Below are 25,201 nucleotides of genomic sequence, written 5' to 3'. Positions count from 1 at the left end.
CTGTTTTTCTTCCACATTGCACCCATCTGCCAGAACTTTGCCCACTCACTTTACCCAACCATGACTGTCTGCAGCCTCCTTATGTCCTCTTCTGAAATTACTTCCTTACCTACATTTCTGTGGTTAGCAAATTTCACAAAAGTACCTTCAGTCCCTTCATCCAAGTCCGTCAAAAGAAACTCTAAAAATTACCAGCGCTGATCCCTGTGCACATTACCAGTCACATTCTGCCAATCAGAAAATGATCCATTTATGTAAAATCTCTATTTCCTGTTGGGCAATCAATCTTCTATCCACGATGAAAGGTTACTTCGTCATGAGTTTCTATATTCCACAATAACCTTTAAAGAACACCTCATCAAATTCCTTCCAAGAATCTCAGTGCAGTACAGTTCCTCTCTATCCACAGCACATTGTTCCATAAAAGAAGCAATAAGCTGTTTAAATGCGATTTCTCTTTCACAAAACCGTACTGATGGTGCCTGACTGTCTCGATTATTTCTATGTGCCATGCGATAACATATTAAACAATAGTTTAGAATCTGTTCCCTCTGATTTCTTTTGAGTTACCTGATCTGCAGTTTCCTGTCTTCTGTGTCCCGACATTTCTGAATAGAGGCGTTATATTTTTTATCTTCCAATCTAATGGAAACTTCCCCTCATTTAAGGGATTTTGTAAAATTAACAGCAATGCATCAACTATCTCACTGGTCATTTCTCTCCATCATTTCGTATGTAGTGCATTTGGGTCCCAGGATGTGTCTGCCCGCAGACACAACAATGTTCTCAATTCCACTTCCCTGGTGAGAGTTCTTTTTCTGAGTCCCCAATCTATGGACTGAATTAGTCAATTGATTTGTTAGTGCTGGGGTAGATCTGGAGTATTACTAAACAAATAAAGACAGCGGAAGTTTTTTGTCATCAGGACCTTTCACAAGAATACCTGTAAGGACGCATCAAACAATTTGTACAGAAAGAGAAGATAATACTGATTGGTTGCGCAGTTTTCTCATGGCACTCCGTCACCAATGCTCAAGAAACTAGAATCAAAGCTTTGCCCCTTGTAAATCTCGAATATCTTTGCTGCCCACCTCCTAACGCAGCCCCCCCCCCCCCCCCCCCCATATCAGCGGCAGGACCTGGCTGCGTGGTAAGGTCCGCAGTCCAAGTGGGAGGTGAGAGATCCGGGGCTGGGAGTGATGGGCAATGAGAGGTAATGGTTTCCCTGAGCCTTTGTTGTTGGCTGTGCACCGTCCCCATGCCTCCCCCTGGAATACATTTCCAATTACGCTGTGCGTAAATCCTCCCTATCTCTTTCACGTTCCCGAGTCCTACAGAAATAAATGGCGTTGGAAGGTCTTCCAGACCATATAATTCTTTCAAGTTGTATGAGCTCCTCTAGTCCCCACAGCCCTGCCTACCTCCGCAACACCGTCCAGCACCTATAATCCTACATTTATTTGCCATCTCCTCCTGATGCTATCACACTCCATTCCTTTGTAACCGACTGCATTCCCGACAATTTCCTCGTCTCTGCCAACTGCTGGATCCCTAAATATCCTATCTTATTTTTAGCGTCGTCCCAACCACTTCTATCTCTGTGATATCTTCCAACTCCTCCAACTCTCCCTGTATCTGTAAAGTCGTCAAGGCCCTACCACTCTCCCTGAATCTGCATAACCTCCTGCAACCCTTTTAAATCTTCCTTTATCTGTAGGCCCTCCTCTAGCCTCTCCACTCTTTCTGTATCTTTCTAACCTCCGCTGCTCACCACAAGTCTCACACTCTCTGTACCCTTCCGAGTCCTGACAACCATCCAGTATATCTGTGCATTGCCATTATGCCTCCCCATATCTTCATCACTAATCGCTCCACCATTGGAGGGCATTCCTGCAGCAGTTTGACAGACAAGCCCTGGGATTCCATCTGCAACAACCTCAACCCCTTCCTTGCTGTCATATAGTGAGCATCATAACATCCTTCTCTCCACCATAACACGTCCTTACAATCGGTATAAAGATTATACTGTTTATAATTTTCCTGAGGAGTCTTAAAATGGTTTACTGCAGGAAATTAGTCCAATCAATATTCGCTGTTTTCAACTAAAACCGTCTGTACCTCCTATCTCTCTCTCTTCCTGTCTCCCATTATCTCTGACACTTGTGTATCTCTCTGACGCGTTCATTCTCCCGCTACCATTCACTTCCCATCTCTTTCTCACCTGTCCATTTTGTGTCTCACATTCCACACGATTCTTTCCATCTGTTTTCCATGCAGCCACATTTCCACTCGTCTTACCTTCAGGTTTCACTGCCTGCTTTTCACCTGAGGAAGGAGCTGCGTTCCGAAAGCTCGTGTTTGAATCAAACCTGTTGGACTATAACCTGGTGTTGTAAGACTTCTTACTGTGCTTTTTAAAACACATGTTCTCTCTTTCTCTTTCTCGTATATCTTTATTTTCTCTGATTCTTCACCTCTGTCCGTCTGCCCATATCTCGATTCTCTTTCTCTAGTTCTCTGTTCTGTTTTCTCTCCCTTCATTTCTCTCCTCCCCCTCCCTGTTTACTCCCTCTCTTTCTCTCCTCTGACTCCTCTCTCAATCTGCCTCGATCACACTTTTCCTTTCAATTTGTATCCGTCCCTCTTCAGTTCTACCTTTGCAATTGACTGTATTTCTCGTTTACTCATTGCTGACGAATTCCCATCTCTTCCACCCCCCCCCCCCCCCCCCCCCATCATCCTGCACTGCTCCCTATCCTTTCCAAATTCACTCAGCTTTCTCCTCTGCCCTGTGGGCGCTCTTTTGTCTCTGTCTCGCAACTCTCTCTTCTCACATTTCTTCCCCTTCTCCCAATAACGTCTATAGCTCTATTTATCACTCCACACCTCTCAGTTACTCACCGCTACATCGCTCCCTTATATTTATCTCTCTCCTCTTGCTATTTTATCCCTTTCTCTTGTTTTCTCTCTCTCTCCACCTTCGTCTGTGTTCGGATCCGAATGATATTAATGTTTTGGAGGGCATGTCTCCGTGCTGTGGGTTCCATGAATCTATTAAAAGGCATTTGGCCAGATACGTGGATAGGAAAGGTTAAGAGGTCTCCGGGCCAAATGTAGGGAAATAGGGTTAGCTTAGATGGACGTTTTGATTGTCATGGACCAGTTTCGGCCGAAGGGCCTGGATCCATGTCGTAGGTTCTATGATTCGAACTCGCTAGTACACTCAAGAGGAAGCTGCCAACACTCATCACAAATATGCCCAAGAGATTATGGCACTGCTGGGAAAAAATAGAAACTACTTTCAGCTGGAGAAACCTCAGCATTCACAAATTGCTCGAAATATATCATACTCTGGACAAACCGTTGAAACAATGGGTACATTTACTAACTTCCAAGGCGTTCATTCCTCTTTCAAAGGTTTGAGAACTCTTCCCTCATGGAGGTGATCGTCCTTCAGTAATGCAGTGCCTATGTCTATTTACTTTCACTCCCAAGAAAACAACAAAATATTCAACATTACTACTCATACTGTGGGTATTTGTGTTCTGGCCTTCTATCTCCTCAGCATCTTTGAAATCTGCAGGTCCCTTATCTGTCTTGATCTTATGTCCCACTGCTAGGATGTTTGCTGTTCAGATCCATCTGTGTGATTATGTTGGCTGACCCCCATTGAGGATATCTGATTGCACCCAAAAATATCCTCCACCAGCCAAAATCTTTCTGTTTAGCCACCTGTGTGGCATTTCCCCCTAATTTCTGACAGCTACAAAAACATTGCAACTGTGTTGACTCTTGCTTATATTACTTTGTCTGGATAGGCTTTCTTTCTCCATTATGATGTGTCGTCTTTTACCGCCTTGACCTCCATCCGTCTGTTGAAGTGTGTCCAGGCGAGGAATATTAAATCACCTGAATACGCTATCTTAGGCCATAAGACCCTACTCAAGCCCACGCCTCTACGCTATCCTTTTAAGCCACCTATTCTTTTGGACACGGGGATAATTTGTCATTGACAATCCATCTAACCTGCACATCTTTGGGCCGTGGGAGGAAACCGGAGCACCCTGAGGAAGCCCACGCAGACACGAGGCGAAAGAGCAAACTCAAAGCAGACACTCAGCAGACGCCAGTATTGAACTGGGGTCTCTGAAGCTGTGAGGCCTTTTAATAGAGCTGTGAACTCTCAACACCTTCACTCTATCTCGGCCTCCCAGTCTTCTGTAAGTTTCAATGAGATCGCCCCTCATCCTTCCAAACTGCATCGAGTACAGACCCGGAATCCAAAACTGCTCCTCATATAACAAGTCCTTCATTCCGGGGATCATTCTTGTGATCCTCATCCGGACCCTCTCCAAGGCCAGCACAGCCTTAGATCCGGGTCCGATACTGCTCACAATACTCCAGTTGGGGTCTGACCATGGCTAAATAGCCTCAATAGAACATCACTGCTCTTGTATTCTAGCCCGAGTGGCATGAAGGCTAACATTGCATTTGCCTTCCTAACTGCCATCTGAACCTGCATGTCAATCTTAAGAGAATTTTGAACTCGGACGCCCAAGTCCCAGTGTGCTTCTGATTGCAGAAGCCATTTAGAAAACAGTCGATGCTTCTATTGTTCTGAACAATGTGCACATCACACATTTCTATATTGTATTCACTCTTCCACTTCTTTGCCCAGTCCCCAGACTTGTACACGTCCTTCTGAAGATTCCTGGGGAATCATATAACTAGGGCTGTAGATAAGGCTTCAAACTAAATCGCGGTGGTGTGTGTGTGTGTGGGTGGGTGGGGGTGTAGTCAATTGTACGGAAGAATACAAAAGCTCTGCTTCATCAACAACCTGTCCCTCTCCGTATCTTTGAATCATCTTCAAACTTTGCAACAATACCCTCAGTTCCTTCTTCCAGATCATTCATATATAGAACATAGAACATAGAACAGTACAGCACAGAACAGGCCCTTCGGCCCTCGATGTTGTGCCGAGCAATGATCACCCCACCTGAGCCCATATATCCACCCTATACCAGTCACCCAACAACCCCCATTAACCTTACTATTAGGACACTACGGGCAATTTAGCATGGCCAATCCACCTAACCCGCACATCTTTGGACTGAGGGCCTGAGGGCAACAGTGGAAGATCTGAAGAACAGGTCGAGGCGATAGAACCTCAGGATGGCCGGACTGCTGGAGAGAGTGGAGGGCTCGATGCTAACCGAATACTACTCGGAGATGGTCTCTCGGCTGGTTGTTGTGGCGGGTCGGGGGTGGGGGCGTGGGATGAGGTGTTTACTTCTCCGGAGATGGTGAGGACCCATTGGGCACTCCGGCAGAAGCCACAGCTAACTGAGCTGCCATGTACAGTGATTATCCGCTTTCATTGTTTCCAGACATAGGAGGAATACTGCAGAGGGATAGGAAGAACCTGTACATTAACTGACAATGAGACGTGCGGCCTTTAACAAGGTGAAGGTGTGTTTTTCTGCAAAGGAGTCCGGTCTGGGGTGGTGTGTCCGGCGTCAGTGAGAGTAAGGTGGAGTTAAAAGATCAGTTTCTAGATATGCCAGAACAATAAGGCCTTAATGGGAAAGAAGGGACTGGGACCGCTGTGAGGGGGTTGTTGGGGACATTGTATACTGTTATGGGCCAGGGTTTAGAGAACCCCAAAGTGTATCATGGTGTTCACCTGACCCACCACATTCAATAGATTGTGGTTATCGGGAGCACACGGGCCTACTTTAGAGGGGTGGTGCAACAGAGTTAAATTACTTTTAAATTAAAACACTGTTTGTTTATGAAATCAGTGAACACTTTATAAACCCACAGTAAACATTTGAACAACTATCAACACCAATCATCCCACAGATAAAAAATTCTATAAGTAACCCTTAACCTTTCCCTGCAACATCCAGAAGACAAAATACCTTTTTAACACAGAGATCAGGGTGGAATTCTCTACTGACAGCAGTTATCACATTGAATTACCATACCGGCCTCTCTGAGCAGACGCCGGAATGTGGCGACTAGGGGCTTTTCACAGTAACTTAATTGAAGCCTACTTGTGACAATAATCGATGATAGATATAAAATTACACATATGATCTGGAGAAAGTCTTTAGATTCCAGAGAGAGTCTTGCGCAGCTGCTTGCTTTTCCTGTAGCTATCCAGCTCTCGAAACCAAATTAAACACACCCTGCAGGAGACAGTCCAAAGCGAAAGGAAAAGCAGACAGACAGCCGAGCTCCACCCACTCTATGACATCACTGCAGCTAGTCGATAAACACCCATTTCTTAAAGGTACATCCACTACAGCAATTTCATAAGCACCCAGACCTTAAAGGTTCTCTCACATGACACCTCCCCCTAGAACGAAAATAAACCATCAACTTCAAGATGGTTTCTTATTTCACCTTTTCACTACCCTTTAAGTAACATTGACAGTGAATATACTTTTTTTTTCAAAAAATAAAACACGCATACATTTAATAATAACCTTGTCCATTTTAGTTCTTCTTCCTGCACCGAACCTGCTTCTTGTCATAACATTCGTGACAAAGCATTGGCTATCATGTTTTCTCGTTCTGCTACATATTATTTTTGAATGAAATGACTGTTACAGTAAACTCCATCAAAACAGTCTTGCATTGTTTTCCAAAAACGCTCCAAAAACATCAATAGATTTTGATCAGTATATATAGTTGTGTCAGACGGATTGCTGGTCACATAAATGTAAAAATGTTGCAAAGCCAGCACCAAACTCAAAGTCTCCTTCTCAATCGTTGAAAACTTTTTCTGGTCAGAATTCAGTTTATTTGAAAAATAACCAATTGCACTGCACGTCCGCCCATATCTCTCACATCAACAGCCACTTTGAATGGTTTGGTATAATTTGTAATGGCTAACACAGGAGTAGTGGTTAATAGAGCCTTCAGGCAATCAAAAGCCTGTTGACACTCCGCTGTCCACTTAAATATGCTACCCTTCTTTAGCAAGTCGGTCAGTGGAGCAACCACACTGCTAAAATGTGGCACAAATTTCCAATAGAATCCACTCATGCCAAGAAATCGCATTATTTCCATTTGTGTCGATGGTATTGGGAACTCCCCAATAACTTTTGTTTTCACATCCAGTGGGTCCATTCGACCCAGCCGATTGTATGGCCCAAGAAAGTGACTTGGGCTTTTCCAAATTCACTTTCGGCGAGGTTCATCTCTAAACCCGCCTCCTGAAGTCGATCAAATAGCTCCATCAGATATTTTAAATGTTCTTTCCATGTCTGGCTGAAAATTACCAGATCGTCGATTTATACCACACAATTGGGTAATACTGAAACAACTCTGTTATTTAACCGTTGAAATGTGGCTGGGCGTTTTTCAAGCAAAATGGCATAACTTTGAATTGGTATATATCATCTGGAGTCACAAAAGTTGCAATCCCCTTGGCCCTTTCGGATAAAGGCACCTGCCAGTAACCTTTAAGCAAATCCAGTTTGGAAATATAAGCTGATTGTCCCACTTTCTCAATGCAATCCTCCAAACGTGGGATTGGATAAGAGTCCATTCTTGTAACTGCATTAACTTTTATATAGTCCACACACAACCGTTGGTTACCATCTAGTTTAGGTACCATCACTATGGGTGAGCTCCATTGGCTACAACCCACTTCAATTATGCCAATTGTAAGCATACTCTCAATTTCCTTGTTAACCTGTCCCAGTTTGAAATGGTTAAGTCCATATGGATGTTGTTTAATTGGAACAGCATTTCCCACATCTACATCATGGATAGCCACTTTAGTGCTTCCAACGTATCTCCGCAAACTTGTTCATGTGACATCTATAACGCTTTCAGGTCAGCCTGTTTTTCGTCTGGAAGGTACCTCAACAATTTATCCCAATTTTTAAGAACATCCTCGTTTCCCAATTTAATTTGAGGTATGTCAAAATCAAAGTCATCTGGATTTGGTTCGTCAGTTTGCTAGAATCATTAAAATCTCATGCTTTAGCTTTCAAAGTACCTTTTAAGCATATTTACATGACACACTCGGTAATTTGTCCTTCTATCTGCCTTTTTTCCACATGGTTCACCTCATTTAATTTCCTTTCCATTTGATGAGATCCACAAAACCTTGCTTTTAAAGGTTCACATACCACTGGTAACATTATTAAAACTTGATCTCCACTGGAAAAACTACAAACTTTGGATTTCTTGTCCACTACCCGTTTCATCACATGTTGTGCATTTTTTAAAATGCTGTCTCACCAATTCACCTGTTCAACTTAATCGTACCCTAAAATTTGACACGTAATCCAATAATGTAAGTTCAGTTGTCTCACTCACCAATTTTCCCTGAATAAATTTAAGTGGTCCTCTTAACTCATGACCAAAAATTAGTTCAAAAGGACTGAAATTGGTTGACTCATTCGGTGCATCCCTCATTGCAAACAGTATGAATGGAATTCCTTTATCTCAATCCTCTGAATAATCTTGACAATAAGCCCTCAACATTGTCTTCGTGTCTGATGCCACCTTTCTAATGCGCACTGTGATTCTGGATGGTACACAGTTGATTTAAGTTGATTTATTCCTGAGCTATCCATAACTTCTTTGAATAACTTTGAAGTAGAATCCGATCCTTGATCCGATTGAATTTCTGTGGGTAGTTCATATCTATTAAAGAATTGAAGTAACTCCTCCACAATCCATTTAGCTGTGCTATTTCGTACTGGAATGGCATCTGGAAACCTAGTAGACACACCCATTATAGTCAAAAGATATTGATTCCCACTTTTTGTTTTAGGAAGCGGTCCTACGCAATCAATTAAGACCCTTGTAAAAAGTTCCTCAAATGCTGGAATGGGTATTAGGGGCGCCGGTTTTATCACTGCTTGAGTTTCCCTATCAGTTGACATGTGTGAATTGATCGACAAAATTTAACTACATCTGTATGTAGTCCAGGCTAATAACAATGTTTTTGGATTTCAGCTTGAGTTTTTCTTACTCCCAAATGACGTCCCACTGGTACCTCAAGTGCTACTCGCAACATCTCCTTTCTCTACCCTACCAGCAATAGCACTTGAAGAACTTCGGCCCACATTTCATCCACCTGCATATCTGAAGGTTTCTATTTTATCATTAAGACATTATTGTTACGGTAATAACATTCCTGTATACACGCAGATTCCTCTTCTGTGTACGATTCGAATACATCCATTTTATTTCTAAAACTTTCTGTTGTTACTCCGCCAATTTTTCTGAACAAAAAACATCCGCCTCATCCTGCACTTGTTCTTGCTCTTATTTGAACATCTGATTAAAAATCGATTCTGATAATGGCACTTCAACTTTACCTTCATTCTCTGATTTCTCCTCTTGTCTGAAACTGTGACTTTGCAACCTTGTTACTATACAATCCGGAAAAATCCCAGGATACTCGTTCTTCAACACTTCAGTTGTTTGATTTTCCACTGGCTTATAAACCACTGTAGGCATCACTTCCACCTGCGATCCAGCAATATGAAAATGAAAAATGAAAATTGCTTATTGTCACGAGTAGGCTTCAATGAAGTTACTATGAAAAGCACCTAGTCACCACATTCCGGCGCCTGTCCGGGGAGGCTCCTACGGGAATCGAACTGTGCTGCTGGCTTGCTTGGTCTGCTTTAAAAGTGAGCAATTTAGCCCAGTGAGGTAAACCAGCCCCTATAGATTCGCACCTAGTCACCACATTCCAGCGCCTGTTCGGGGGAGGCTGGTATGGGAAGGCTGGTATATCATAACCCAAGATAAACTGTATTCCTGGCCAAGATAGTTTCTCGATTACCTCTACTACCAACTTCAGCAGTCTTCACTGGACTTTCCAAACAGGGCCTGGATTCTCCCCTACCCGGTGGGGCGGGGGGGAGGGGGGGGGGGGTCCCGGCGTATAGGAGTGGCATCAACCACTCCGGCGCCGGGCCTCCCCACACGTGTGGATTCTCCGTACCTTTAGGGGCCAAGCCCTCACATTGAGGGGCTAGGCCTGCACCGGAGTGGTTGACACTCCGCCGAACGGCACGAATGGCCTTTGGTGCCCCGCCAGCTGGGGCCGAAAGGCCTTCGCCGGCTGGCGGAAATCCACGCATGCCCCGGTGCGTCAGCGCCTGCTGATGTCATACCGGCGCATGCGCAAGTGAGCTGGTCTCTTCTGCCCCCACCACGGTGAATGCCACGGCGGGACAGAAGAAAAAGAGTGCCCCCACGGCACAGGCCCGTTGGCCAATCAGTGGGCCAGGCCACCTTGGGGGAACCCCCTGGGGTCAGACGGCCCCACGCCCTCCCCTGGACACCGCAGCCCACCGGCACCAGAGGTGTTCTGATTCCCGCCGGCGGGACAGGCCTGTCAGCGGCGGGACTTCAGCCCATCGCAGGCCAGAGAATCGCCGCGGGGAGCACGCCAAGCAACGCGGGGGGCCTGCCGACCGGGGCGGCGCAATTCCAGCCCCCGCCGATCCGTTGAATTGAATTGAAATGAAAACATTTCTTCACAAGCTACTAATTTTTTTTTAATAAATTTAGATTACCCAATAATTTTTTCCAATTAAGGGGCAATTTAGCTTGGCCAATCAACCAACACAGCACATTTTTGGGTTGTGGGGGCAAAACCCACGCAGACACAGGGAGAATGTGCAAACTCCACACGGACAGTGACCCAGTGCCAGGAACAAACCTGGGACCTCAGTGCCTTGAGGCTGATGTGCTAATCACTAGGCCACCATGCTGCCCTCCAATCTCCTAATTTTGACCCAAAGGCACTGCTGAGTTTTGAACTCAGAATTTCCAGTTTACTAGACAGGTGCTTTAACCATCTAAGCCACAGCACCAACCTTGATTGCAGGCTTGCAAGTTTAGAACAGATTTCAATTACTTTGATTAAACACCAGTATTGTTGATTTCTTATGCTGACTTTGAGAGTGCAAATTAAAATACTCATCTGCAATGGGCTTTTGAAACTGTAAAAATTGCAGTTTTTTCTGAAAGTTATTAATTTATAGCAGTCCTGCAGGGAAGAAGTAAACAAACAGGAAATATTTTATGAATTTTGAAGTGATTAAACATGACCAGAAAACTATCGTGGCATAATGCAGGACAAGACCAGGAGCGAGTTTTTACATTAACCGAAAATCTAACAAAACTTCTTGATGGCTGTTGCAATTTGGCAAACACAACATTGTCACGATTCTTCCACTGTTCATCAATCATCTTGCATTTTTATTCATTTTTCTGACTGTTCATTGGGGTGCAAGCGCCTTGAGACAAAATGAAAGCCCTGACAGGGACTTGAATCCTGGGCCCTCAAATTAAAAGTCTGATGCTCTACCGACTGAGCTACCAGGGCCCATTCTTAAAAAATCCTCATTGCTCACTTCAAACTCTCATATTGTACCTTTTGAATTTTCTTCATTGGTAATTCAGCCCCTCCTGCTCATTTTCCTCACAAGCAGAGAGGCAGCCTTCCTTTGGCTCCCTTTCTCAAATTCTTCAGCTTGTACTTGCTTTTTACCAGTGACTTGTGATGTGACAACTGTTGTTACCCAGGGACGTGCACTGGTACTTCGAGACATTGAAGATTACATTTAGTTTGATAAGAGATGAGTGGGAAGCTACAGAGACACAGATTCTATTTTTAGAGATAGAATAAAGGGTGTCATCTGATGTTTGTTGTGGCAGAGCGTGAACGCAAGTAAACTCATCTAGTAAAGGAGCACATTATGCAAATTGCAAAGTTTCAGGGTGTAAAAGTGTGTCTGCACCACATCTTCATGGATAACGCCCCGTCAGTTATCCTGCCTGATTCGGTCTTGCTAACATACAGCAACATAAATCGTTCAATATAAAAGCAAATTATTGTAGATGCGAAATCTGAAAAAAAAACAGGAAATGATGGAAAATATCAGTGGGTCTGGCAGCATCTGTGAAGAGAGAACCGAGCTAATGTTTCGAGGCTGGGTCACTCTTCATCAGAGTAAAGCATTTAATCATTCAATCGTTGCTCACAGATATAGCAGAGAAACAGTCAATATGTTCCTTCTGGAATTCCTCAGATAAATCCTGTCATGCATTCAAAGGAAAATACTGCGGATGCTGTGACTCTGCGTGAGAAGCTAAAAATGATAGGATTGAGGCTCAGAAAATGAGAGGATATCTTTGGAGCCAGACACAGTGTTAATGTTTCAAATCCGTGTGATCTTTACTCAGAGCTGAAGCGAGGAATACATGCAATGGAGTAGGTGATGAAAATGGAAGTTGCATGAAATATGGGAGCTATGGAAGGGGTAAAGCAAACTTGAATCTCGGTGCGACAGATATTCTGCCAACACGTTCTGCATTCACCATTGAATTGGGAACATTTCTTCACAGGCTCCAAGCTTTGACCCAAAGGCACTGTTGAGATTTGAACTAAAGATCTCCTGTTTACTAGACAGGCGCTTTAACCATCTAAGCCACAGCGCCAACATTAACTGTGAGTTTGCAAGTTTAGAACAGATTTCAATTATTTTGATTGAACACCAGTATTGTTGATTTCTTTTGCTGACTTTGAGAGTGCAAATTTAAATATTCATCTGCAATGGGCTTTTGAAACTGTAAAAATTGCAGTAATTTCTGAAAGTTATTAATTTGTAGCAGTCCTGCAGGGAAGAAGTAAACAAACAGGAAATATTTTACGAATTTTGAAGTGATTAAACATGACCAGAAAACTATAGTGGTATAATGCAGGACAAGACCAGGAGCGAGTTTTTACATTAACCGAAAATCTAGCAAAATTTCTTGATGGCTGTTGCAATTTGGCAAACACAACATTGTCACGATTCTTCCACTTTTCATAAATCATCCTGCATTTTTTATTCTTTTTTCCGACTGTTCATTGGGGAGCAAGCGCCTTGAGACAACATTAAAGCCGTGACTGGGTCTTGAATCCTGGGCCCTCAGATTAAAAGTCTGGTGCTCTATCGACTGAGCTACCAGGGAACATTCAGAAAAACTCCTCATTGCTCACTTCAAACTCTCATATTGTACCTTTTGAATTTTCCTATTTGGTGATTCAGCCTCTCCTGCTCATTTTCCTCACAAGCAGAGCGGCAGCCTTCCTTTGGCTCCCTTTCTCAAATTCTTCAGCTTGTACTTGCTTTTTACCAGTGACTTGTGATGTGACAACTGTTGTTACCCAGGGACGTGCACTGGTTCTTCGAGACATTGAAGATTACATTTTGATTGGTGAGACATGAGTGGGAAGCAACAGAGACACAGATTTTATTTTTAGAAAAAGAATAAAGGGTGTCATCTGATGTTTGTTGTGGCAGAACTTGAACGCAAGTAAGCCCATCTAGTAAAGGAGCAAATTATGCAAATTGCAAAGTTTTTTTGCTCATTCTACTGTTAGTGTGATTGACACGCCTCCATTTAAAGGACATGTGCTTGACACTGGTTTGGCTCTGTATCTGTATCTATGCTCAGGAGTCGCCAGGTGCCGTCAGAGACACCGTATCAATTTATCAAGGTCAAGTTCATAGCAATAAGTCTTAACACCGATCAGTAAGTCTAAACAATTAGTGTTTATTATAACAGATATAATAAATACTCTTTGACACGCTAAAGGACTAGTACTTATTTCTACTATTAAACGACTAAATACTTATCTAAGTAGGAACCAGCAAGGTCAGGGGACAAGGTTTTTGTTCCTTTCTGGACTTCACTCTGTTCACTAATAGTCGGCAAGAGTATAAGCAATGCCTGGGTCACGCAGCGATCATTGTTTGGCACTTACTGAAAGATGGCTGATGCTCAACGGCCGGTGATGAAAGACAGGATCTGGAGGCTGGGGTCGGAGTCAGGATGCAACAGATGTGGGCCGGAGTCTGGAAGCAACAGACCGAATCATGTGCTTGACCTTCTTTTTATAGGTCCTAGAGATCCGTGCCCCTTGGGGCGGGCTGTTTCACCTGCTAGGTATCGATTGGGTCTTTCCCAATCGATATCATTCGAATTCCCCTATCCTGGAGTCGTTTCCCGATGGCGGGGGTGGTTCCTAGGGGTCATTGACCTGGATTCTCTGGCGCCATTCAGGCTGGGTAGCTATAGAAAGTATCAATCGATACTTAAAATGTTTCTATTGTATCTGGGACTGGGCCGGTATCATCTCATTAGTATGCAGATCGCGTTCCTATTTGCACCTTTGGCTGGGTTTCTGCAACTGCCTTGAAACCGGTTTTGTACGTGCAAAATGCTACTGCAAGCTGTGTGTCTTTGCTATGGCTGTTTTTCCCTGCAGTCTTAGCAGTTCTCCATTTTGTAGACTGGTGTCCATTTTAGAGGGCTACATTCCCTCCTTGTGATCCTCACAAGAAGGTTGTGTGAAGGTTCACCTATGTATGATTCTTCTATGTTACTTCGATTTCCTTTGGGTTCCTTTTCGGGTTCCCTGACCTTAGCAAGTTCCTGGGCGTCTATTCTGTCCTTAACTATGGCAAGAAAATTTTAACTCCCATTTTCAACTTGGCGCTATGTCAAAGGGGACATGCATTACCAATATTCGGGAACCTCGACCTATCACAATTCCTATTCTCATCTTACTTTAAACATTTCATCACATTCTAAAGTCTTATCCATTCACACCACATTACATGTCGCTTTCTGACTCGGCAATCGAGTTCAGAACCATATAATACATCAGTGTCTCATTTTTATTTACATATCGCTATCAATACATTTCCTATGCATCAAGGGGTTGGGGGGATTGGTGAAAACCGAAAATAGGGGATTGAACTCCGTAAATGGTTGAGGGGCAGGAATGGGAGGCTCTCCTTTTCCATTTCCTCTACCTGAGGGTCTGTACTATGATGCAGAGAATTGCAATCACCAGCAGTGATTCAATCACATACGACATTGAGTACCAGGTCATGAATTTCGTGCACCAGGTCTGAACCTCACTGATCAGTGCTGAGCACGGAGAAGTCGGTGTGTGGGAAACATTAATGGCGGGGGTCGTGGGGGAAACATGATTTGCTTCTACATGCAAAAATACAACATTTAATAGTAATAGGTAGGCTTCCATCATGGTCTTCTTTGTTCTCTTCCTTCTCTTCCTTTGTATGGCCGATCCTTGCCGTGAACCCTGCTTCGACTTTTTGAAAGCTATGGGATCAAGCACAGTATCTGTCAATACACAGTTTAATATCTGTACTGTTAGTGTATATGTCCTCTCATTCCAATTGACCCTTAAATGACTGGCCAAGTCAAACCCTGTGACTCCCCTCATTTTTATTTCAAATGCGAATTTAGGAGCAGATGTACACCTAACAACTTTACCTCTGCGAGCCGTCTCGCAGGCTTTGCAATTTACCATCCGAATGTTCCTGGATGTAAATAGCATGTGGGATGGCTGCCGAAGGGCTACCTAAAGAAAAATGAAACAATGTTTGGAACAAAAAGGTCGAATGAGTTGCGTATGGGCCGCTACGGGTAAGATTTGAATGGGGTCCCCGGGTAAGGCGTGCTGTGCCGTACCCGAGCTTGGCTGACCAAAGGGGGGTTCTCAGACAGGGCGGGTCCTCAATGCCGTTTCTCCACTGCCTGAGCAACCTGTTATGAATGGGTAGGAATGTATTCATCGTGGGATTGCAGCCTCTATTCACAGAATAGAGGGGCACCTGAAAAACAAGGGAGGAGCCAAGATGCTCCAACATCTGAAAACAGGGGACAAGTCGTGAACTTTGTCGGTTCACCAGAGGATACCTAACAGAAGTTCTCAGAAGTTTCAGCAGACAAGCTAACGTGCATGCGAGGCGGTCACAAGCTTTTCAGCTGAAAACAAGATGGCCAACCTCCAATCAAACCTTTAGCAAACAACAAAGTGATCTGCTCTCCAATCAAACCCTTAATATGATCAAAAACAAACAAACACAAATAAACAAACATACGTGCAGGTTCCATCAGAAAGGATATCGCTTCCCTCAAGCGGTTCCTCTTTTACATCATCTGGACACCTCACTTCTCCTCTCTCTATGCGAACAGGGTCACAAAGGGGTTGCCGTATCGGGAGTCAGACATCACGTCTTCCTCTTCTCCCGGATCCCACACTCTTGTGTGGATCAGGCATGCGATCTGTGCGTTATGTGACCGGGGGTCACTCTCATTATTGCGGACAAGTCTCCATGAATTGTCCCTGTGCCAAAGTGTGGTATCTGAGTTTGAAGGGGTATTGTCGGTGTCGTCGGGGTCGGGTGGTGGGTCTGGGTATTTAACGTAGGTGACCTCCATGGGGTCACTGGAGTCGGGGTCGTAGTCGCTAAAGTGGGGGATGTAGGGTTGAGTACTGTGGCTGTCTTCATTGTCAGAGTCAGTGTCACTGTCACTGCTGTGGCAGCTTGTGGGCGTTTCGGGACGTGGTCTGAAGTCAGTGGGCGGAGTCGTGGGCGAGTCCGATGAGGAACTGGTCTGTGAGGAGGATGGTGGAAATGTGTCTCTTGTGGGCGGAGTGAGATGTTCTGCTGCCTCTAGCAGGACATGGTGTGCGTGGTTAGACTGTGTTCCATAAGCCTTTAGCTGGTTAATATGAAACCACGCAGTCTTACCGTTGGGGTATTTTATTCTGTAAACGGAGGGGCTAATTTTGTCCGAAATTGAATACGGGCCGGAAAATTTAGGTGCCAAAAAGCTGCTGGGGTTATAAACAGATAACATTACCTGTTGTCCAACCTGAAACTCTGTGGGGTGTACATTCTTATTAAAGCAAGCTGTGCTTTGTTTTCGTCTTTTTCCTAATTTTACTGCGGCTGCTAACTGTGCAGACCTCACAGTCTCAACTAGGTCTTTGACTGCCTTTTCATGTGTGAGGGCCGTCACTTCGGGGCTAGTCATGTCCAGTCCTAAAAGGAATTCTGTACCTTTCATAGGGTGTCCGGTCATGAGTGTGTGTGGGTGAATCCTGTGGATGATGAAACCGTGTTGCAGATGAACATGAGTGCAAATGGGAGTACTGAATCCCATGTTGAATTGTTCTCCTGAACCATTTTTCTAAGGGTCGATTTTAGGGTCCGATTCATGCGTTCAACTATCCCGCTTGACTGGGGGTGATACGCAATGTGGAAATTTTGTTTAATGCCAAATATTGTCAGGACGTTCTTCATGACCCATCCTGTAAAGTGAGATCCCTGATCTGACTCAATACTTCTCGGTAGACCCCATCTCGTGAAGATGTGGTGGGTCAGGATCTTTGCAGCTGTCTTAGCTGTATTCGTTCGTGAGGGGAATGCCTCTACCCATTTGGTAAAGGTGTCTATAACGACCAGAACATAATTATAGCCATTCCTACAAGGGGGCAATGGTCCTATAAAATCGATCTGGAGGTTAGTCCAGGGGCCATTAACTGGTCGAGTATGTCTAAGTTGTGCCTTTTTCAAGTACCTCTCCGGTTTATTTTGTGCACAAATTAGGCAATTCACGATGTAATGGGTCACATCGTTTCTTAAATTTGGCCACCAACAGAGTTGCCTGAGGTGCCTTGTGGTCGGGTCGATCCCTTGGTGTCCATGACTGTCATGGAACAAGGCAATCATCTGATTCCTATCCTGTTCCGGAAAGTTTATCCTTAATGATCACACCCTCATGTGTGGCCAGAGCGTGTCTGAACTTATCGTATTGGTGCACAAAATTTCCTTTAAAAATCTCCCTGAGATCTCTATCCTGTTTCTGTGCCTCAACTAAATCTTTAATTTCCGTCTTTGAGACCTGAACTGCACTCACAGGGGCGCTAGCTGGTGCGCTAGCTGGGGGTGTCCAAGAGTGTCCTCGCCTGGAACCTGCTTTTGCCAATGCGTCGGCTTTTACATTTCCAAGGGGGGATGATCTATGGTGACTTCTAACTTTGATAATGCCATACGTCCTATCCTTTGCCTTGTCTAAGATATGGCGGAGTAATGGGGCTGATGGAAGGGGCTTCCCATCTGCGGAGACAAAACCTCGTGTCCTCCACAGGGGTAGAAAATCTGTTAAACTGTTACAGACATACAAACTGTCCGAATATATGTCTGCCGGGCTGGGAAAACAATCTGGGTGGTCCACTATGTATGCGATGGCCGCGAGCTCAGCTGCCTGCGCGCCTAAGTGACCTGGTAATTTTAAAGAGATTTATTCTAATGCGCGACCCTGCGCATCCTCAACATAGATCCCGCACCCAGTGATGCGTTCTCCATCTAAAACTGTGGATGAACCGTCCACATATATTTTCAGTGGGGCACACGTGTCGGTGTGCTGGGGGCTCTGGCTTGAATTCCCTATCTTTCTGGGGGGTGTCTTCGCTATGAAGGGTCCTGTGTTGTGTAGGGGTGCTACAATCTCGCATTCATGGGGTTGTCCTGGATATTGGAGGTTGTCCGCTAAAACTGTGTGTGTCCTGGTCCGTTTAACTGTGATGTCCCGTCCTTGTAAAAGTAACGTCCATCTAGCTGCTCTAATCTGGCTAACTGAACCGTCCTTCAGTCGACCGTCTAGAAGTAACTGTGTGGGAGTGTGCTCGGTCAAAATGGTGATGGGATTGAGTCCGGTAATGTACGCGAAGTACTGTACTGCCCAAAAAACTGCTAGGAGGTGCCTCTCGCAGGCTGAAAATCCTTGCTCTACAGGGTCTAAAAGTCTGGAGGCATAAGCCACGGGTCGTAGCTGCTCGTGCCGTTCCTGGAGTAACACGGCCGAAAGGGTCAGATCTGTGCTCGCTACCTCTATTGCATAGGGGGAGAGTTGGTCTGGGACTTGTAGCGCGGGTGCTGCGCTAAGGGCTTTCTTTAAATCTTCCACAGTCTCTGTATGCTGCGGAAGCCATTCCCATGGGGCTCCTTTCTTAAGGAGGTCTGAGAGTGGGGCTGCCTTTGTCGCAAAGCCATCGATATGGTTCCGACAGTAACCAACCAGCCCTAAAAACGAGCAGAGAGCTGAAACATTCTAGGGAAGGGGCAATTTGACAATCGAATCAATCCTTTTGAATTCAATCTCGCTTTTGCCGTGCGTGATGACTGTACCCAAATACATCACTTTGCTTTCTAATATCTTGGCCTTTCTGGGGTTAACTTTACATCCAATCGAGGTTAAAAGTTCCAGGAGCTTGGCCAGAAGCGGAATGTGCTCTGCCTTTGTGTCTGTCTGCAGTAATAGGTCGTCCACATACTGTACCAGACATTCGGGGCGGGAAAATTTTACTAAACCATTTGCCAGCTGTCGGTGGAAAATGGAGGGGGAATTGTGGAATCCTTGTGGGAGGCATGTCCACGTATACTGCTGTCCTTTGAATGTGAAGGCAAATTTGTACTGGCACGCCTTTGCCAATGGGATTGACCAGAAGCCATTGCTAATGTCCAATACCGTGAAATATTTGGAGTGGAGTCCCTGTTTGAGCATGGTTTCGGGACTTGTTGCTACCGTGGGGGCTACTGCTGGGGTTACTTTGTTGAGCTCCCGATAATCAATGGTCAGACGCCATGATCCGTCGGGCTTTCTCACTGGCCAAATAGGAGCATTATTGGTCGAGGCTACTGTCCTAAGTACACCTTGCTCCAATAAGCTATCTATTACTTTTCCTATTTCTCCCTCTGCTTCTGGGGGAAATCGGTATTGTCTCTGTGGTCGGGAGTCAGGTCCGGTAACGTGAACGTGTCCAGTCATTCTGCCGCAGTCATGCTGTTGACTGGCAAATGCTGTCCTGTGTTTATTTAAAACGACTCTCACTTGTCTGTCCGTACTAAGCGTGGTCAGGGTCGAAACAAAAGTCGCCTACTGCGCTAATCCTATTCGCATACTCTCCTACTGTGAGAGTAGCGGGTGCTCTGTCTGATTTTGCCATTCGCCAGACACACTGGTTTACTGGATCGAACGACAGGCTATGGGCATTCATGAAATCTATACCCAGTATGTGTTCTGCTGTACGGGGTAGATTAACTAATACAACGGGGTGTCTGGTGGAGATGTTCCCTAGCTGAATTGCTACGGGGGCTGTGATGTGTCCCTGCTGTGAGTGTCCTGTAAAACCGCTGAGTGTAATGGTGGATGTGGTCGGCCACGTGTCTGCCTGTTCCGTGGTGGTGGAATTAATTGTGGTGCGGGACCCTCCTGTGTCCCAAAGTAACTCTATGGGCTTCCCTCGAACCTTTGCTGTGACTACCGGTCTCCCGGATTGGTCCCAGAGGGTGTCACAGACCCAAGTGGGGGAGCCCGAAAGACCGTCAGTCCGTTCCGTCCACATTGGTCTGTCCTGACTGTATTCCTATACTGTGAATAGGCTTCGCTCTATTTCTGTTCAGAGTGCCTGTCTGCTGGCCTCACTGTGATCTTTGGGGTGCATTGCATTCCTTTGCAAAATGTCCTAACTGGCCACAGTTGTAGCATTCCTGCGACTTCTGTGGAGGGCTGGTCTTCCCTTCATTTACCCATGTGGGGTTTTGGTGAGCTCTCACTGCCTGAATGTCCGCTGCAGCCTGAGCTTCATCTGGGGTCTTTATTTTAAATTTTGCCCTGAACCGATTGTTCCCAAGCGCGGGACAATCTTTTCAGAACCCATTTCTCGTTATGGGCCTCCTCTGAGGGATCGTAACTATTGCAAGCACTCTGTCCTGCATCTGTGGCATGGGAGATTATGGTGCGGGTCCATTTAACCATGTTGTCACGGTTCAAATGCGCTCGGTTTAATTCGCCGAAAACTGCCGTGAAATGGATCCACAGCCTTCCTGCAAATGCTGTGGGGTGCTCTGTTCTCTTTTGTCTGCATTTATTTAGTCCTTCAACTGGGTCTCCTCTGTTATAACCAATTGCATCTAAAATGGAGGTATGCATTTCCTCTAGTGTCCCTCCTCCAACGTTCTGTGGGTCGGGGAGGGCTGCTACTACGGATGGGTCTAAGCTCAGAACCGTGAGCTTAACCTGCTCTCTATTGTCCAGGCCGTACATGGTAGCCTGCTGTTTAACATTTGCGAAAAATTGGTGGGGGTCTGCGGTGGGGAGAAACGGAGTGATTTTCTCACACGCGTCCCTGTGTTGCGTTACAGTTAAGGGGGTGGTGTAGGTGATATCGGGTGCGCCGTCTGTGGTTGCCTTTCTTTGGGTGGTGACTGGATTCATGGGTGCGGGTGCTATCTGATCTGTGGGGGGTTGGGGTGCTTTCCTTTTCTGCTGCGCTGCTGGCGCACATGTTCCTTGAACATAGCGCTGCGCTGTCTCACTCAGTTCCTGCCAGTCTGGGGCATTCTCCTCATCTAACTGCGTTCCAAAGGTGCTTTGGAACCCATTCTGCACTGAAAGCAGCGATTGCAGCTCCGCAATCTGCTTCCTGCATTTTGCATGGTCTACTGTACTCTGTCTTTGCTCAGTAGTGGCAGCGTGGAGTGCTCAAAGCTGCCTATAGGTCAGAGCATTGCCTCTGCAATGCCTCTACCTGCTTTTCTGACTTCTCTTATCAGGACTGCACGCTGCATATCTTGATAGGCTGTTTCATATTGTGTCTGGGAACTGCTCAGATGGGCTAGACAGGACTGATGTGCCCTCTTGGCATCATCCACCTCTCTACCCTTCTCTGCCAGCTTCCCTCTTAGTTCTAAGTTTTCATTCTCGATGTTCCTGACATCCACTTTGCTCATTCTATTGCGTTCTTCCAATTCTGCTCGGAGCGTCCGAACGACCTCCTCAGTGCCTCGCAACTGTGCCAAACAGGGCACGATTGCCATCGGCTTGCGTGCTTTACTCGGATTTTTCTTATGAATTTGAGAGAGGTTCTCCCACCAAGTATGTCCTATACTCCCGGAACCTGTCTCCTTATTCATACAGAAATAATTCCAAAGGGGCCATCACTTTCCTTTCAGATACTTGCGGAGTTCCAGCGCCCACACGGGACACTGGCCTACTCTGCTACTGCTGGTCGCTGCGACCAAGAACTGCTCTGGGTTCATGAGGCGTTCCATTGCCTACATGGCCATTTTCTCTTTCTTACTTAAATTTGGAACAGGGAGTGTTGAGGTAATGTTTCAAAAAGACGGGTAAGGCTTTCGCTATGTTCCGCTTACAAAACTCCCGACACTTCGTCGCAACAAAAAGCTCTCAGGTTAACTTTACAACCCTGTTAGTACACATGCACAAAACACACTTCCGAATTATTATTATTGGTTTGAACACCTCGATCACTTGTGATATTTCCTTTTTTACAATCAGATTTCTAATTCAAATTTCTGGGGTTCTCACGGAGTGGGGGTGCCACTTCTAATCGCGTCCCGTCAGGAGGTCACCACTAAATGTTGCTCGTTCTACTGTTAGTGTGATTAACACGCCTCCATTTAAAGGACATGTGCATAACACTGGTTTGGCTCTGTACCTGTATCTATGCTCTTGAGTCGCCAGGTGCTGTTATAGACACCGTCACAAGTTATCAAGGTCAAGTTCAAAGCAATAAGTCCGATCAGTAAGTCTAAACAATTAGTGTTTATTATAACAGATATAATAAATACTCATGCACACGCTAAAAGACTAATACTTATTTCTACTATTAAACGACTAAATACTTATCTAAGTAGGAATCAGCAATGTCAGGGGACAAGGCCTTTGTTCCTGTCAGGACTGCACCTTCTGTTCACTAATAGTCGGCAAGAGTATAAGCAATGCCTGGGTCACGTAGCAATCGTTGTTTGGCACTTACTGAAAGATGGCTCATGCTCAACGGCCGGTGATGAAAGACAGGATCTGGAGGCTGGGGTCGGAGTCAGGATGCAACAGATCTGGGCCGGATTCTGGAAGCAACAGACCGAATCATGTGCTTGACCTTCTCTTTATAGGTCCTGGAGGTCCGTGCCCCTTGGGGCGGGCTCTTTCACCTGCTAGGTATCGATTGGGTCTTTCCCAATCGACATCATTCGAATTCCCCTATCCTGGAGTCGTTCCTTGATGGCGGGGGGCGGTTCCTAGGGATCAATGACCTGGGTTCTCTGGCGCCATTCTGGCTGGGTAGCTATAGAAAATATCAATCGATACTTAAAATGTTTCTATTGTATCTGGGACTGGGCCGGTATCATCTCATTAATATGCAGATCGCTTTCCTATTTGCACCTTTGGCTGGGTTTCTGCACCTGCCTTGAAACTGGTTTTGTACGTGCAAAATGCTAACTGCTTCTGCAAGCTGTGTGTCCGTACTATGGCTGTTTTTCCCTGCAGTCTTAGCAGTTCTCCATTTTGTAGACTAGTGTCCATTGTAGAGGGCAACAGAAGAGAGAACCGAGCTAATGTTTCGAGGCTGGGTCACTCTTCATCAGAGAAAAGCATTTAATCATTCAATCGTTGCTCACAGATATCGCTGAGAAACAGTCAAAATGTTCCTTCTGGAATTCCTCAGGTAAATCCTGTCATGCATTCAAAGGAAAATACTGCTGAAGCTGCGACTCTGCGTGAGAAGCTAAAAATGATAGGATTGAGGGTCAGAAAATAAGAGGATATCTTTGGAGCCAAACACAGGGTTAATCTTTCAAATCCGTGTGATCTTTACTCAGAGCTGAAGCGAGGAGTACATGCAATGGAGGAGGTGAGGAAAATGGAAGTTGCATGATGGGAGCTATGGCAGGTTGAATAAATTTGACAAAAATCAATGTACAGCAAACGAGAATCTCAGTACCACACGTATTTTGCCAACATGTTCTGCATTCACCCTTGAATTGGGAACATTTATTCACAGGCTCCAAGCTTCGTCCTAAAGGCACTGCTGAGATTTGAACTCGGAATCTCCTGTTTACTAGACAGGCACTTTAGCCAGCTAATCCAAAGCACCAACCTTGATTGTGGGCTTGCAAGTTTAGAACAGATTTCAATTATTTTGATTAAACACCAGTATTGTTGATTATTTATGCTGACTTTGAGAGTGCAAATTAAAATATTCATCTGCAATGGGCTTTTGAAAGTGTAAAAATTGCAGTAATTTCTGAAAGTTATTAATTTATAGCAGTCCTGCAGGAAAGAAGTAAACAAACAGGAAATATTTTACGAATTTTGAAGTGATTAAACATGACCAGAAAACTATAGTGGCATAATGCAGGACAAGACCAGGAGCGAGTTTTTACATTAACCGAAAATCTAGCAAAACTTCTTGATGGCTGTTGCAATTTGGCAAACCCAACATTGCCACGATTCTTCCACTTTTCATAATCAACCTGCATTTTCTATTCTTTTTTCCTACTGTTCATTGGGGAGCAAGCGCCTTGAGACAAACTGAAAGCCCTGACAGGGACTTGAACCCTGGGCCCTCAGATTAAAAGTCTGATGCTCTACCGACTGAGCTACCAGGGCCCATTCTTAAACATTCCTCATTGCTCACTTCAAACTCTCATATTGTACCTTTTGAATTTTCTTCATTGGTAATTCAGCCTCTCCTGCTCATTTTCCTCACAAGCAGAGCGGCAGCCTTCCTTTGGCTCCCTTTCTCAAATTCTTCAGCTTGTACTTGCTTTTTACCAGTGACTTGTGATGTGACAACTGTTGTTACCCAGGGACGTGCACTGGTACTTCGAGACATTGAAGATTACATTTTGATTGGTGAGAGATGAGTGGGAAGCAACAGAGACACAGATTTTATTTTTAGAGATAGAATAAAGGGTGTCATCTGATGTTTGTTGTGGCAGAGCGTGAACGCAAGTAAGCCCATCTAGTAAAGGAGCAAATTATGCAAATTGCAAAGTTTCAGGGTGTAAAAGTGTGTCTGCACCACATCTTCATGGAAAACGCCCCATCATTTATCCCGCCCGATTCGTTCTTGCTAACATGCAGCAACATAAATCGTTCAATATAAAAGCAAATTACTGTGGATGTGAAATCTGAAAAAAAAACAGGAAATGATGGAAAATATCAGTGGGTCTGGCAGCATCTGTGAAGAGAGAACCGAGCTAATATTTCGAGGCTGGGTCACTCTTCATCAGAGTAAAGCATTTAATCATTCAATCGTTGCTCACAGATATCGCTGAGAAACAGCCAAAATGTTCCTTCTGGAATTCCTCAGGTAAATCCTGTCATGCATCCAAAGGAAAATACTGCGGAAGCTGCGACTCTGCGTGCGAGTCTAAAAATGATAGGATTGAGGCTCAGAAAATGAGAGGATATCTTTGGAGCCAGACACAGTGTTAATGTTTAAAATCCGTGTGATCTTTACTCAGAG

At 45.0% G+C, this 25,201-nt stretch overlaps 3 non-coding genes across 3 annotated transcripts; all 3 read right to left on the bottom strand.

Annotated features, from left to right (window-relative positions):
• Positions 1-11,304: 11,304 nt before the first annotated feature.
• On the bottom strand, positions 11,305-11,377 carry trnak-uuu. The gene has a single exon. It is a non-coding gene; the product is annotated as a tRNA-Lys (tRNA).
• Positions 11,378-12,418: 1,041 nt separating this feature from the next.
• On the bottom strand, positions 12,419-12,492 carry trnat-agu. The gene has a single exon. It is a non-coding gene; the product is annotated as a tRNA-Thr (tRNA).
• Positions 12,493-24,266: 11,774 nt separating this feature from the next.
• trnak-uuu lies at positions 24,267-24,339 on the bottom strand. The gene has a single exon. It is a non-coding gene; the product is annotated as a tRNA-Lys (tRNA).
• Between the last annotated feature and the right edge of the window lie 862 nt (positions 24,340-25,201).

This window comes from Scyliorhinus canicula, chromosome 6 (genome assembly GCF_902713615.1).
Source record: "Scyliorhinus canicula chromosome 6, sScyCan1.1, whole genome shotgun sequence".
Classification (NCBI taxonomy): domain Eukaryota; kingdom Metazoa; phylum Chordata; class Chondrichthyes; order Carcharhiniformes; family Scyliorhinidae; genus Scyliorhinus; species Scyliorhinus canicula.
This window is presented reverse-complemented; position numbering and strand designations above follow the sequence as displayed.